We start from the raw sequence: 14,562 nt of genomic DNA on the forward strand, positions 1-14,562 counted from the left end.
CAAAGAACTGAACAATACAAATGTGAGTTCTTAATTTGGAGGCAAGTTGAGGTTCAAACAAAACTCAGATTTTATTTTATTTTATTTTATTTTATTTTTTTTTAAGAGTTGCTAACTCTAGACTAGAGTTGCTGACTCATGAGTTGACAACTCTTGGCCAATGAAATATAAATTTCTTTTTTATTGTGGTTAATACAAATGGAACCTGTTCTGGGGAGATGAAATCTATTTCCCATGCAGTATCAACTATTCCGGAATCAAGACTGAAATTAGCTGCTCATACGTGTAAAGTGTTCTACTCAGTTTGCATGCAGGAGGCTGGCCTGTAAAGCTGTGGTTTCTCACGTTTGTCCAGAGCTCATCATGAAAAAAACATATTTAAACATTCTGAGTGACTGCTAAAACTTTTTCTGAAAAACAGTTAGGACTATAGTACAGTTATAACAACCATGTATTGCAGTAGGAAGACTGGAGAAAAGTAAGAGAGCATATTGTATTATTGAGCCAGCTGTTATCAAAATTGTACGTGTGAGTATTTTAGTCCTTTTCAAGTGTAATATAACCACTCATCTTTTTAGTACCCCCCCAAAAAAAAACTTCCACCTATTTGTCCCAGCTGCCTCTTCAGTTATGAGAATGTTTGCCACAGAGACATTTTATTCATCAGTTAAGGTGTAACGAGCATTGACCACTTTCAAGGTCTCTATATTTATTCTGTAAAAAGGGTATTATTAGTGAAATTTGGAGTGCTCATGAATTGTCACTCCAAATGCAAATTATGGGTGCATGCCCTGCATTTAGTACCAGGATGGGCTATTTGTAAATTTGTGCTCTAGTGTACGCATGGATGATTCCTTTAAGCTAGGCAGTCTCACCCAGGCTGTTTAATGGTACTGATCGAAGGGTTGTGCAGTGTATTGTTTCCTCTTTCCTAGAATATGAACCAGTGTGCTATGATGTGTTGGCCAGTGGCACGACAGGGTATGGGAAAGACTTGTAACAATGCATTGGTAATGAACATGTGATGTACTAGAGCTGCAGTAAGAAAATATAAAGACAGTAAAAGTGAAAGCTAAGTCTTGGTCTTCATCTGTGCCAAGACTAATCTTGTTGCTTCAATATTTTTATGTCAAAGTGTAAGCTACTTTGGTAGAATTATATTAGCAAGCTTTCTGTTACAAATTTAGATTGGTATGGCTTCCTGAGATAGGACGTGTGGGTGAGTGTATGCCATATATAGTTTGTTGAAATGGTGTACATTTAAGCTCTATGCATTTTAGCCAGGAGTTCTTGCTCCAGGTTTCTATAGTGCTAAAGACGGTTTTGCTGTTTCTTACCCAAATAATCTGTAATCTTATCCAAATAATCCTCACAAATATGAATTCTCCTACCCAAAACATTCCAGGATAGTTTGAGCCAAAATTCAGTATATGCAATTAATAGTGCTGGACTAGCAGCAGATTTTAAGTCCTGACTTTCAAAACTCACTCATGAGATGTACCTCTATGTAGAATATTTTACCTGTATTTTTAATAAGTTATGCTAAATCTGAAACCAGCTGTTAGAACAGAACAGGGATAAGAGCAGAAATTTATGCAAAACATGGGAAATATTCGATGGCATTTTTAATAATCCAACATAGTTTGCTGTTAGGATTGCAGTGATTTTTAAGACCGGGGCTAAATTCCCAGCATAGTGTTATTTTAATAATAATCCTGGTCCCTGTTAATTCACTGGTGGTTTCATTAGCCTTACTACTTCCATTACCTTTGCATACCTTTTGCTTTAGCATTGCACAAACTTTAGTATATTTAATTTACAAGAATTGATGAGACGGTGTAGGGAGAAAGGTCTTGTTACAGAATATAGCAAAATGTCATGTAATTTCATGTAACATTCAGGCAATGTAATATAATTTAAACAAAGTAATAATGTGATATTATTGTATTATTAAGTTTTAGAAGAAAACGAGTGTTGGTTGATTGCACTGCAGAGGGAAATGTTGCACGAGATATCGAGGAAACAAATACGTACATTAATACCAAATTTTACTTTCATGGTGCACTAGCATTGTCACTTCAATCATTGTACTGCTTGTTCACTGGAAACAAGTATACACAACAAACAAGTCAAACAGTTTCTGCAAATAAAGTTCCAGTGCCAAGTTCTGAATTCTCATATCATCCACTAATTACTGGAGGCTTTTTACAATTTTGTTTGAGAATTTATCCAAATATTGCAGTAGCATTCTCCACTTCTCATCACAGCTGCTGTGCTTCAGGCAGATGGACTACTTTAGAAGTTATACTTGCCCAATTAAATTCAGAAAGATTATTTAGGAAATCTAATCCTTTGTGTTTTAATACAAGCAAAAAGCCCTTAAGCGTTTTAGGAGAGCTCTCTACTTTGGCTATAGAGGCATGTGAGCTAGATTCTTGCATTCTTAATTTGCAAATTGCTATTTTAATTCCGTGTGATTTTTAGCTACCTTGGCATCCACTGGTCAGGGGTTCAAATGAATTGTTGCAATGAAAGTTTTGATGCTGTTATTAAATATTAAATCAAGCTGAAATAAAAAATATGTAGGTAAGAATATTTGGATTGAAAACCCAAACCAGTGAATTTCAGTGAGTTATAGGTGTCTGCGTTTAGATTAACAAATCAGTGTAACATTATCAGTTACTAAGTCTAAGTAACATTTTCCCTTGCCCAAGATAAAATTCCTCATTCATTTCTGGCACAGCAATATACATCTTGTTTTGCTCATTATTTCACATTGACTGAAGTATGAAAAATTCTAAGGATCTCTTTTATAGAAATGCTTTCAATGTATTAACTTACGTCACTCAACAACAAAAAGTGTATGCCAGTTTTAAATTTATGTCTTGCAGTAACAGTAACAGTTTTGGTATGAGAAATTTACTGGGGTTTAATGTCTGTTCCATGACCTCGCATCCAACTATTCAGCCTCTTCCTCCCCGTCCCTTCCCTGGGCAGCTGCTCATCAGTCCTGAGGAAATGCTTGTGCCTTGGTTGTTTTGCTTAATTAGCCCAGTGGATTTGTTCCAATCTCTTCATTCACTGGTTGTTGAAGCAAGTGGCCTGTTAGGTGTTGATAGTTAATGTTATTTTTAAATGGTGCATATTTCATGCTCCTCTTTACAATGTTTGGAGTATGTGAATCTACCGATAGATATCATTGCATTTTTTTCTTTTATGCTTGGCTTATACTGTTAAAGCAAATCTTGACTCTTAAAGCCTCTACATGCTTTGTGCACACACTTCTTAATGATGAGTGAGCGAGCGGCTGTGTGGGTCTGAGTTGCCGGCTAAACCACAACAGTCTCATTTGTGGGGTCTGAGTTGCCAGCTAAACCACAATACTTTCCAATGTAAATTTATTCTAGCTCCAGTGTAGTTGTATTCCAGGGTGTTAATAAGAGAATTGCCTGGAAAAGGCTACGGTGCAAAAACTGCCACCTGAAACTGCAATGGAACTGGTTTTCCAGCCTCAAGATTTTGTTTTTGAGTTCTTAGAAATGCACACACAGTTCAATTAGCCAGCCAGGCAGAGGAAATTTAACTACAAGAGATAGTGACTTACAGTATCAATAGTTATATTTTTTAATAACTATTATTCTTTCTTGCTTCTGCCTTCCTGATTTCTTAAAGAGAGTCAAACACATTTTTTGGTTCATATTTCAGTTTAATGACTGAAGCTCTGTGTAGAGGAGTGCAGCTGGTAAGGGTAAGTGGAGATTATGGGAAACTGCATGAAGTGGAAAAGTACATAGCAAAGGCAGTAGGGATTTTGGAAGAGTGCAGATGTGAGAGTGTGGTGGTTCTGGGGGTTTTCTGCAGTTCGTGGAAAAATTTAAATATTTGACGTGGTTTTCAAACTCATTCAGTTGCAGTTTAACACCTTAATTTTCTATTTTACTAGTTTGCTCATAAAAACCTGTAGTGTTTTTCCTTGTAGTGAAAGTGTGACATATATTAGTAGTATTTTGCTTTTCTTTTATGCTTGTGTTAAAGCCAGTATTTATTTAAAAACAAATTTGGGCAGACCCTTTTCACTAAATAAAGTCAGTAGGCCCAAAGCATTTTATGAGGGCTTTCAACAGGAAGACGCTTAGTATAATTTACCTTGTTGTACTTTTGAGCATTGGCACTTAAAATTCTTGATTCACTCTAAACTTTTGTCACTTCTAGATAATCTGTCTACCAAAGATTAAACAGCAGATGAATTTAAGTATTATAGATACAGTGATAGCTGACAGAGCTGTAATACTGTAAGATAATATATTCAGACTGAGTAGTTTTATGTCATGTCTGATTTGTGTTTTATCCTGTATAATATAGATTTTCTATGGTATGCAGTTAGATGGACATTTTCATTTCAAAGAGTCATCTTGATTAATTTAATTATGGTTTGTGTTTGGTAACAAGCTGTTCCTAGGTGGGAGAATCATGATCCTCAGTTTCTAAGACATTTGTGTGACTGTCACTTTACCTTCATGTTGCAAATCTCTCCGATATTCCTAAACTATTGGTGGGACAAGAGGCTGCATGTGTTGCAGCCGTTCTGAATGGTGTGCTTGCTAATGGCTGGATGACAGACTAAACACTGCAGAGGACTCATTCCATATGCAGGTTTGCCCCTGCCTTTCAAAATGAAAAATCAGTGTCTGCAATAAAACTTCTTTGTTTAACAAGTATGAATTCATGCTTTAAGTGCATTGGTTTGGATGTGAGTTGTCTTCATTTTTGTTTTCTATTTCTGTCAGGAACTTTGAAAATAGATCTTGGCCAAGCTGTTTAATTTAGCCATATCTCTACTTCTTATAAAAACTCACGTTGGCAGTTTTCCTCAAAATAATGAGAGATGTTGAGGATAAGTTTAGTTATGCTTCTGAAATCCCTGCAGACTGAAGTGAAACTTACATCACCAGATAGCATGAAGAACTAGAGATGGATTTAAAACTAAGGGAATTAGATGATGCTAAGAATTCTCTCTCCCTCCTTTTTCCTGCCCTTTTGTCACAGTAATACAAACTTAGCTGAACTGCATTGGGTTCCCCTTGTCCCCAAGTCTAAATGTAAACTGTCGTTTGAAGTTGACTGTCTTTGTTCTCCCTCCATGCACAGACCTGAGTCAAGTTTAGATTCTTTGCCTTCTTTCTTCTTTTCAGTGCAGAGCGAGTTTTAAAATATGATGAGATAGATTGCTACATATTTTTCTTTTGAGATGTAAAACTTACAGCTGGGATGAAAAACACTATACATTGTGGTAGCAATCTTTAAAATCTGAAAGTATAAAGCAATTTAATAAGTTAGTGATTTGCAACTGTCAGAATTCTTAATGTTATTACCCAAATTTTTCTTTCTTCAGTATTCTCTCAAAGGTAACCTCTAAAGCAACAATCACAGTAAGTCATTCTAGGATGGATTATAATGAACTTCTTACATTTTTATAACCTAAGGAACCTCAGTGGAGTTTACAGTTCTATTTTCTGCAAACTTCTAAGTTCAGTAAGGCCAGAAAGGAATTCATCACAGTCTGGTGGACTGCAGTATGGTTTTTAATAGTTTCACCTTTAATTTAAGGTAACCTTCATATTTAATAGCAGGTTTCTGTATAGTAGCATCAGGTTATTGGGGGATTTTGAGAGTCTGGAGTAGAATGCTAACAGAGTAATAGAATACCATTCTATAAGCAACTTGTAGCAAGCATTCTCTTGATGTGAGTAGCCTTAAAGATAGAATAAACAGGCTGATATTTCATTTAAAACTTATTACCTTTTTGCATCATAAAAGCATTCCTATGTTCTTTTAATCCTAAAATGTCTGTTGAGTATATTTGAAACATTACTCATTTTCACTATTGAATTAATCAGCAATGGATTTTTTTCTTTTAAATGCAGTTTGTAACCTTATCAGTACTTACTGCTAGGTTAATGTTTTGGGGAAAAATAGAAGTTGTAATTGAAGTTCTTATTTTATGAGGAAAAAAAGATCAAATTGCTTCTGAATAGGTTTTTCCTCTGCATATTTTCCTGCATTGTCTCAGATTGCAGGGTGTTTTCTGATGTTATTGTAGACTTATTTTAGGTTTGAGCTGGATTTGAATATTTGTCAGGTTAAGTTAGAATAACATCTCAGCTATTCTTGCTATCTGAACCATCCACATCCAGTTACATGTTTTTACAGCATCTGTAGCATGGTTCTGCTCCACTCATTTCATGCGTGTCCTGGTAACTCCCTATGTCTGCATTTTAAAAAGGTGGGATTTAATTCTGATGTTCAGTCAACAGCTGTAGCTGTAATATGAATGCTACAGTTAGGTGCTATCTTTCATCTGGCACTTTCACCAATTAATACCACACTATTCTGGTTTCCATATTGGAGATAACTGAAATAATTAATGTTTGCAGCAGTCCTTTAAGAGTCCAAGTCAGTGTTAAAAGTTCCCCCATGAAGTGCTGAACTGCACGTGAGAAAAGAAGTTCTAACCTGTGATCATTATCATATGTAATGAGTGAATATCTTGGGCCCAGACCACAGAATATCTCTTCAGATACATGTTATGGGCCACTGGGGTACATAGCCTGCTCTTCAGGTCACTGTAACAATTCTGTTGGAAAGCTTCGCTCCAGAATTTGCTGGGGTGGTACTATTAGCTTCAGTCATATCTGAGAGCATTTTTACTGGTTGTCAAAAGGGTTTGTGGCAGACATATCCCACTTTGCAGTTACCTGATGTACCAGTTGTATCCTATAGGACACAGACATAACTAGCAGCTGAAGTACTTTAATAGTTGTTACCATTAACAAACTGAACTTTGGCCCCCAAATTTTTATTAGGGTCTGCAAAGGACTCTCTTAAAAATTCCATAGATGCATAATTTCTTTTCTCTTTCAAGATTTCCTGTATTATTTTATTCATTATGATGTTACTGAAGTACAGCTGTTCTGTGATTTCCTTTGGTCTGTTTCTTGGATTTAACTATTACGAGTGACTTGTGTAGTGCTTGCCCCACTAATAATATTGCTGTAAGAGTGGATTGTGAGAGTCCTCAAACTAATTCTTTTCCTCTGTTTTATTTCACTATTTGCATCTCTGCTGCCAAATATCCTCTGTTACTGGCCTACATTTTGGCACAGTCTTAGTCCTCTGTTTGCATTTATGTACCCTGGTTTTCTACCTAGCGCTGTGGTGAGCTCTCACTGGATCATTGAGGGTCCAGTCAAGCACTACAGAGGCAGCCATAGATTTCTGCTGATTCAAATTTGTTTCTCCCTGGTCAGGACAGATGGACTGGTGAAAAAATCTCAGTTGGCAGGAGTTAATTTTCTAACATAAGTAGAAACTTGGTGAGTTTCTTGGAGCTTTTAAAAAAATAAGGGAAGCGTGAAAAGGAATAAAAGGCAAAGTCAGAACTTTTTTGGCTTCCTTTTGTATTGCTCTACATGAAAGCTTCTCTTTTTAAAAATCTTGCATAAAAAGCCAGTACATCTGCCTTTACAGGAAAAATAGTACACGCTCCCAAACCCAGAAAAATCCAGCCAAGTACAGCTTTATTTTCCTTGATGTGGCCTCTTTAAAAATAGGCTGAAGTTTTATGTTTCTGCTGTGATTTTATTCACAATACCTCAGCTAATTTAATCTCTAAAAAGAGGGGTATATTTATTCAGTTAGAGCTTCAGGTTTAATTTCAGAACGGCTAAATTCTGAAATGGCATGATTTTAATGTTGAGAAGACTTATATAGTATCTTTCTGACAGCTTAGACACTCTAAACTATATCGCTTTTTCATTGCCTTTTGAACATACAACATAAGCAGTATCTACTGAACAGAGACAGTCACCAGCTTTATGCACTAATGTTAACACGAACCACAGCAGTCTAATTATTTTCCAATCATCACTTTTCTCCAACTTGCAAATGTCCAAAACTTGTTGAGGATGTCGGAGATTCAAATGAGACTCCAGCTCTTCCTTTTATGAAACTAACTCAGTGCACATGGTGATCACAGGTATTTGTTGCTAGCAAAAACCATAGAGCAAGGGCAGTCTGTCATGCAGTGAGTGGCTTGGTATGCAAATCCTGATGATTTCACAAAATTTTCTTCCAGAATCTCACTGGCACCAAAACAAAAAGGTTTTTTCTTGAAAAAACCCTTTAAGACTGGAAGGAAGAAGTTGTAGCAAACAGGTAGAGTTTCTTGCAGAAGGAAATGGGTGGAAAAGTACTGAAAGCTACAGAAGAATGGCAAGGAGACTTCTGAAGAGAATATTTTCAGATAAAATTGGATGAAGGATGTGGAGCCTATAAAGTAAAAACAATCCACCAAAAGTGCAAACCTGCAGCTTGTTGCGATGCACAGGAAAAAGCTGGTAGAGAAAAGGAAAGATGAAGCTGCTGAGAGAGATTTTTAAATGGCCAATCATTGATCACAACAAGGAGTCTTATTGCTTTGGGTCCTACAGAATAAAGCAAAAAGCTATTTGTGAAGGTAAATGTGTTTATTATAAGAGATGGAATAATTTGCATAGCATAGTTTGGTATCTGGAGTTTTCTGCAATGCACAGACTTGTGTAGTATTGTTCTATTGCTTGTTCTCATTGGTCAGTACGCAGAATATCTTGTTCTGATGGTGTGCCCTGCCACAGAAGATTTCTGTGCATGTTCCTGTATGTGCACAAATGTTCCCTACTGCGGTGGTTTTGGTAATGCAGAATGAACCTTGATTGAGCACGTAGGAAATGAGGACCTAAGAAGAAGGCATGAACTTTTTTACAAATCCTGCTAGTAGACATTGTGAACCACCTCAAGGTGGGACCAAGGTGAATGGAGAGGAGGATCTAACACAGAGAAGTAATTACAGGGTGGGATGTAAGCTTCTGACTTCAGAAAGGGAACATTTCAGCGGTGGAAGAGATTATAGGATTTTATTTCTGAATAATATTACAGCAAGATTTGACAATTACTTCAGGTTGGTGAGACTGGGTAGAGAAGACGTGATATTTACTGCAGCAGATAAATGGACTTAGCTAAGCAAGTTTTAGGCATGGAAATGGATTTTGGTTTGGCTACGCTTTGAGATGATGCAATGCCATTCTGCAGGAAGTGCTGTAGATGTACTGAAAGATAAAATTATGATGATCTTATTTATGAATATAATTTTCAGAACTATGCTACTTAATTCCTTTATTCTATTCTAATAAAAATAAAAGTTTAACCATCTAATTTGAAGAGATAATACATTCCATTGGCTGTTTCAGAACAAAAGGCTTCATGGATTAGAAAACATTTCTATCTCTATTTCTTTTGGAGTTTATATTGGAAATTGTTAATACAAGGTTTACTGTCAGGAGATGAGATACAACACATACTTTTCTCTTAAGTGAGTAACTTCAGTCACATAGATAGAGTACGCAAGTTGGAATTTTTTTTTTTTCAGTGTTAGCTTGCAAAGACATGTGTACTTAAAACTGAGAAATTTCTCTTGAAGAAATGCTTGAGTGCCTACAGGGAGATGGAAGTTAGCCAATGTGACAGGTTGGTGAGCTGGAAAGTGTCCAAAATAGCTGGTTCATAACATGAAATTTCAGTGCTCTTTTCATATAAATCCAGTATTCTACTATTTTCTTGGTTACTGAAAAAATACTGGTAAGTACTTGATGTTTGTGTTAAAGTATGCAGGCTTATTACAGCTTAGATTAATGTAAATTTGTATCCAGGCTTTATAAAATGCTAACATATCTATATCTACCTGTAGTTATATAGGTAGCCTGTGCACAGGCAGATATAGGAACATCTGTGTGTGTATGAGAGAGCATGCTGCTTTGCAGGCCTTTGCAGTTTGATTACAGGTGTTATTTTGTTCATGAAACTTACCTTTGAACTTTCTATTTGGCTGTCTAGTTATAACTATGCCTGTTACAACAACCAAACTTAATATTTTTCCTGAGTGGCAAACTTAAAAGCTCCATTTATGTGGTTCCTGTGGTGAACAGTTTGCCACTCCCTACCATCTTTCTTCTGTGTGTCATTGAGGAGACTGCTATAGGAAATGTATGCCATATGTTTAACATGTGGGTTTGGCACCTTAGTTCTGCTATCCCCTACCTTACCTGACACTTTGAAGCTCTGGCTAGTCTTCAGTTGCTCATATATTAACAAATGATTCTTCTCCATATGTCAGTGGGGTGGGGTGAGAGGGGGGAGTTGCTCTGTTTTATTTTTTTTTCTTCCTGCTAGTGCCTTATCCTCCTCGATATTTCAGTCCTATTTCATAGTGTATGCTGGTTTTTCCAGTGGAGTATCAACAGTAAGTAAAAGTAGCATCATCTGGTGATCTCACATGTTTATTGTTTGAATTTTTGGGCTTGTTTGCTTGAAACTGTAGTGCAGATGAGGAAAAAAATAAAAAGTGTGGTTTTACTCCCTTGGACTTCCAGAAGGTTAACCCTCCTTCATAATATTCATGCTGAATTTCTTCTTCCTTTACACTGTTTGCCATTCCTGTTTATTTCTGGGCATAGGTAGTCTGTGTCTTTTCTAGCCAGAAGATGAGGAGGCCAAAACTAGCTGCAGTGTCTCGTGATTCTGTAACAAAATCCCTTCCCATCATCCCACAGGATCTTGTTTGCTATCCTCAGAACAACAAAAATTGATGGACTTGGTTGTTATGTAACAGGAGTAATTTCATTACAGAATTCACCTTTCAGTGCTTGGCTCACACTAATATATTCAGGAATTCATTCAATATGGGTGTCTTTTGTTACTCACAGATCTGTACTGCTGTTTACATTCCTATGTTGGCTGTAACATGCAGTGATAACTTTCACCTTTTAAAATGCATCACAGTGTGGTTAAGTAAGTATTCAACTGAAGCCACCACCTGCATAGACAGCGATAAACAGTCAGGGCCCAGTCTGTGGTTGTGAGTTATTTCCATTTGTTCTAACTTTGGCAATGTATTTTTCAAATTTGAATTCCATTCCATTGCATATGGGGAAAAGATATCTTTAGTTTCAGTCATACTGATTCAGACAAATAGAAACCATTTATTCCCTTAGTGGAATTATTTTATCTTCCTGTAAGTAAAGCTCCTTTTAGGAAAAAGAAACATAATCTCTGCCTAGACTTTTATAAACTGAACATGATTCTCCTGTCTTTATTTGTGAGCTGCAGAACTCTCTGATTTGAATGTATATGGTCCTCTCAAACTAAAATTCAAACACTAGCAAAATTATATTGCATGCTTTGTTACGTTTCAGTTGTTAATGAAAGGTTATGAAGATGGTGGCGTGCCCTTGAGAAAGATATCCATGCAGTGTGCAGGAAGACTTAATGTAAAAGTAAAAATTTTGTCATCTTCCCTAATAATGTTCTCAAGTTTTTCAAAACAGTATTGTTTTTGCTGCTGGATTTTGAAAACATCATAATAAAATTCATATATTTTCCTGCAGTAACTATATATTGGGAATGCCTGGTAATATGACACCATCTGCCCCAAGTCGTGTAATTTTTCATTGTGTGTATTTATGAATAATTGTGGTTAATATATCACTTGACTATTGAAGACAATTTTGGTTTTGCTAAATAGCCTGTTTAGTACAGCAGTGCTCTCTAGGTGGGAATATAGGGATATTGGATAAAATCCTAATACTAGACACTGTGATTCCATTTAAAATATGTGGGCCACTGCATTAACAGTGCAGTTTAAACCTGTCTGAGAGGTATAGCGTTATTTCTTCCTGCAGAGCTCCCAGCTGACCTGAAAGTATGACTTACAGGTCAGAATTGGCTCTCAACAAATCTGTGGAGAATATGACTAGCAACAACTGTGATTTGTCCTCTTCTGTCCAGTGGGAGGGCCCAGAGGATTTTAGGGGCAAAGAGAGGAGTCTAGCATTAGGCCTGTGTGGGCAACTGGGGAAAAATAAATGTTGTCGTCTTTCCGTGACTCTGCTATTAGTCTTCCTTGCGAAAATGGATGTGCAAACTGTAACTAGAGTGAGCATTTTTATTCAAAAAAGAGTATTATGCCTTTGTGTATAGGCTTATATACTTTAATTTTCTGTGCAGATTTATTCTGAAGTCCTCAAGCATGAAATTGCGATATTAGGCATTTTTAAAAGTATAGCTGTATCTACTTTGTTTCCGTGCATGTTTCCATGGAGTGTTTATTCTGTTCCTGTCCACCTGGAGGGTGCCTGACACGTTCTTCACATTACAGTTGTTGAGTGAACATGAAAGGAAGGCTATGGGGGTGATACGGCTTTTATACATTAAGAGCTGTTCCCCTTCTGAACTATAGATACATGGGATGTATCTAAGAGATTTGACTTGCAGGAAAAAAGACTATTCCTATCCTAAACCATTTAAAACCAGAATAAAGCAATTTCTGAAGTCTAACTTCTACACTTGAGTTGTTTACATCATTACAGTATTTGTTTACTTCCAGAAAACAACTTTTAAGTGTACTTGCTGCAGCCCCTTTGCTTTCAGTTGGTTTCTGTATTCTGTTTTTTCAATTAACTTATCACTTCAGAGCAAGGAGAATGACATGGCAAAGCTGAGTCCAAAAATATTTAGCGGTCTGCTGTGCCACAGCTGTACGTAATGTCTTGTAAGCATTGTGTTTTCAGTTGTGATTCTTCAAGATCTCCATAACAATATTTTTTTTGGCACGTCAGTACGTGGGAGTATCCAGTAAATGTAAGGAGTCAACTGTTACTCTCACTTATATCACAAACCTTCTGGATATATTGGGAGACAGCGAGAGAAAAAACCATGCCGGGTTCTTGCTGAAATACATTCTCCCATGGCTTCTGGATTTCCTACGGAAATATTGAAATCTGTGTGGAAAGATTGTGCCAGATCTCATCAGGGTCACAGGGCTGGAATTTAAAATCTGCATCTTGAGGCTTTTTACCTGTATTCCTTCAGGTCAGCAAATGACATCAGAAGTGGAAGTGGCAGTGTATTTCGTCCTCATGAGATGTATTTTGTGTACTTTGCTGAATATACCTTGCTGTATCTCTTTCCAGCTGCTGGTTTTGAAAAACATTTTCAGTGCGAGGGAATTTAATTATGGCAGTTTAGAGACTGGGTTACAAGAAATTGGTTGACAGTAACTGCTAGAGAGACTGAAATTATGCTTATTGGCTTTGGCAGGATATATGCAGAGAATGACATTTCCCATAAGCTCCCTACTTCTGGTGTGAAAAGCTGCAGGTGGAGAAAAAATGTAGGTTGAGATATAATGAGCTGGGGGCTCCTGAGAAAATCTGATATCAGTTGTGATAATGGCTACTTTTCAATATCAGAGGAATCTTCTCTCAGGTTTTATCATTCTGCAGTGTAGGCTAAGACAGTCTAATGTATTGGCATGTCATTTATTTGAATGTTTTCAAAATGAAGCAGTGATATAATTGTCAATAGGGTTGGTAGTTTGGGTTCTTGTATGAATTCTGTTCACTCTGTCCTCAACCTGCCATGAGCCAGAATTATCCATTCTTGAGGGGGAGTGGTGAGAAGCGTAGAGCAAGAGAGAAACCTCTGTTTATTATGAGTTCCAGCTGTAAGTAATTTTACTTCAAAATACACAAACCTGATGATGTCGGAGAGTTCAGTGATATGTACTTTGTGGAATTACAGCTAAATGCATGAGAAGTACATTATAGAAGTCTTCAGGCATGCTTGTTCTCTTCCTTTGGCTTTCCATTTGCAAATTTTAAGTCTATTTCATATTGTCTCTAGTAGTGTAGGCATTAGGGAAACTCAAAGTGCAGATTTATAAGACTTACAAGAATTTGTCAAAAACACAACACTTACTACCCTGACCAGCTATTTAACAACCCAGCAGCTTGGTGTTGCTAATGAAGAATGGGAAGTGACAACACAGGTATATTTTGCTTTGCTTGCATCTGATCTGTTCTGTAGTACTTCTCTTTGAATCTATGAGAGAAGTTGCAGGTTTAGTTTCTTTCATGAGCATTCTGAAGGCAATTTTTTTCAGTCTGGTTCACCAATTTATCCCTAATTCTCTGTGACTTTATTCTGTCATTTTATAGACCACTTCCATCCTGTATATTTTAATGCTTTGTGGTTCAATGTGAGATGCACAGATTATTATGCAGGGCTGGTCCCTTGAAAATCAGATTGTAGCATCATGATTGCCTGACTATCTTTTCTAAAGGTTGGGAGAAGTTGCTTTTCAAAAGCCTTGCTGTTTATGAGAAGAGGATTTGAAAAAAGCCCACTTGAATTAATTATTTGCAGCCTGAAAAATAATGTAGCCTTACACTTGATCTCTAAGCTGTGCAATGCCAATGTTAGGAGCCCCAGGCATTGCATATAAGCTCCTCTGCAGCTCATTCTTTGACCGAGATACCAATTCTAAGCTACAGCATTATTACCATGCATAGCATTATTTTGATATATTTATGGCTAAATATGGTTCTTTCTCCAAAGTAATAAAATGACAAATCAGTCAAATCTGGTCCCACTGGGGTAAGATGAACAACTGCATGATTTGTTCTTCACACT

General features: G+C 36.8%; 1 protein-coding gene across 1 annotated transcript in view; it reads left to right on the top strand.

Annotated features, from left to right (window-relative positions):
* DOCK2 (dedicator of cytokinesis 2) overlaps positions 1 to 14,562 on the top strand; it is a 214,020-nt gene that overhangs the window by 102,465 nt on the left and 96,993 nt on the right. The gene's annotated exons all lie outside the window — the stretch shown is intronic.

The sequence above is a fragment of the Phalacrocorax aristotelis genome, chromosome 8 (genome assembly GCF_949628215.1).
Source record: "Phalacrocorax aristotelis chromosome 8, bGulAri2.1, whole genome shotgun sequence".
In the NCBI taxonomy this organism is placed as follows: Eukaryota; Metazoa; Chordata; class Aves; order Suliformes; family Phalacrocoracidae; genus Phalacrocorax; species Phalacrocorax aristotelis.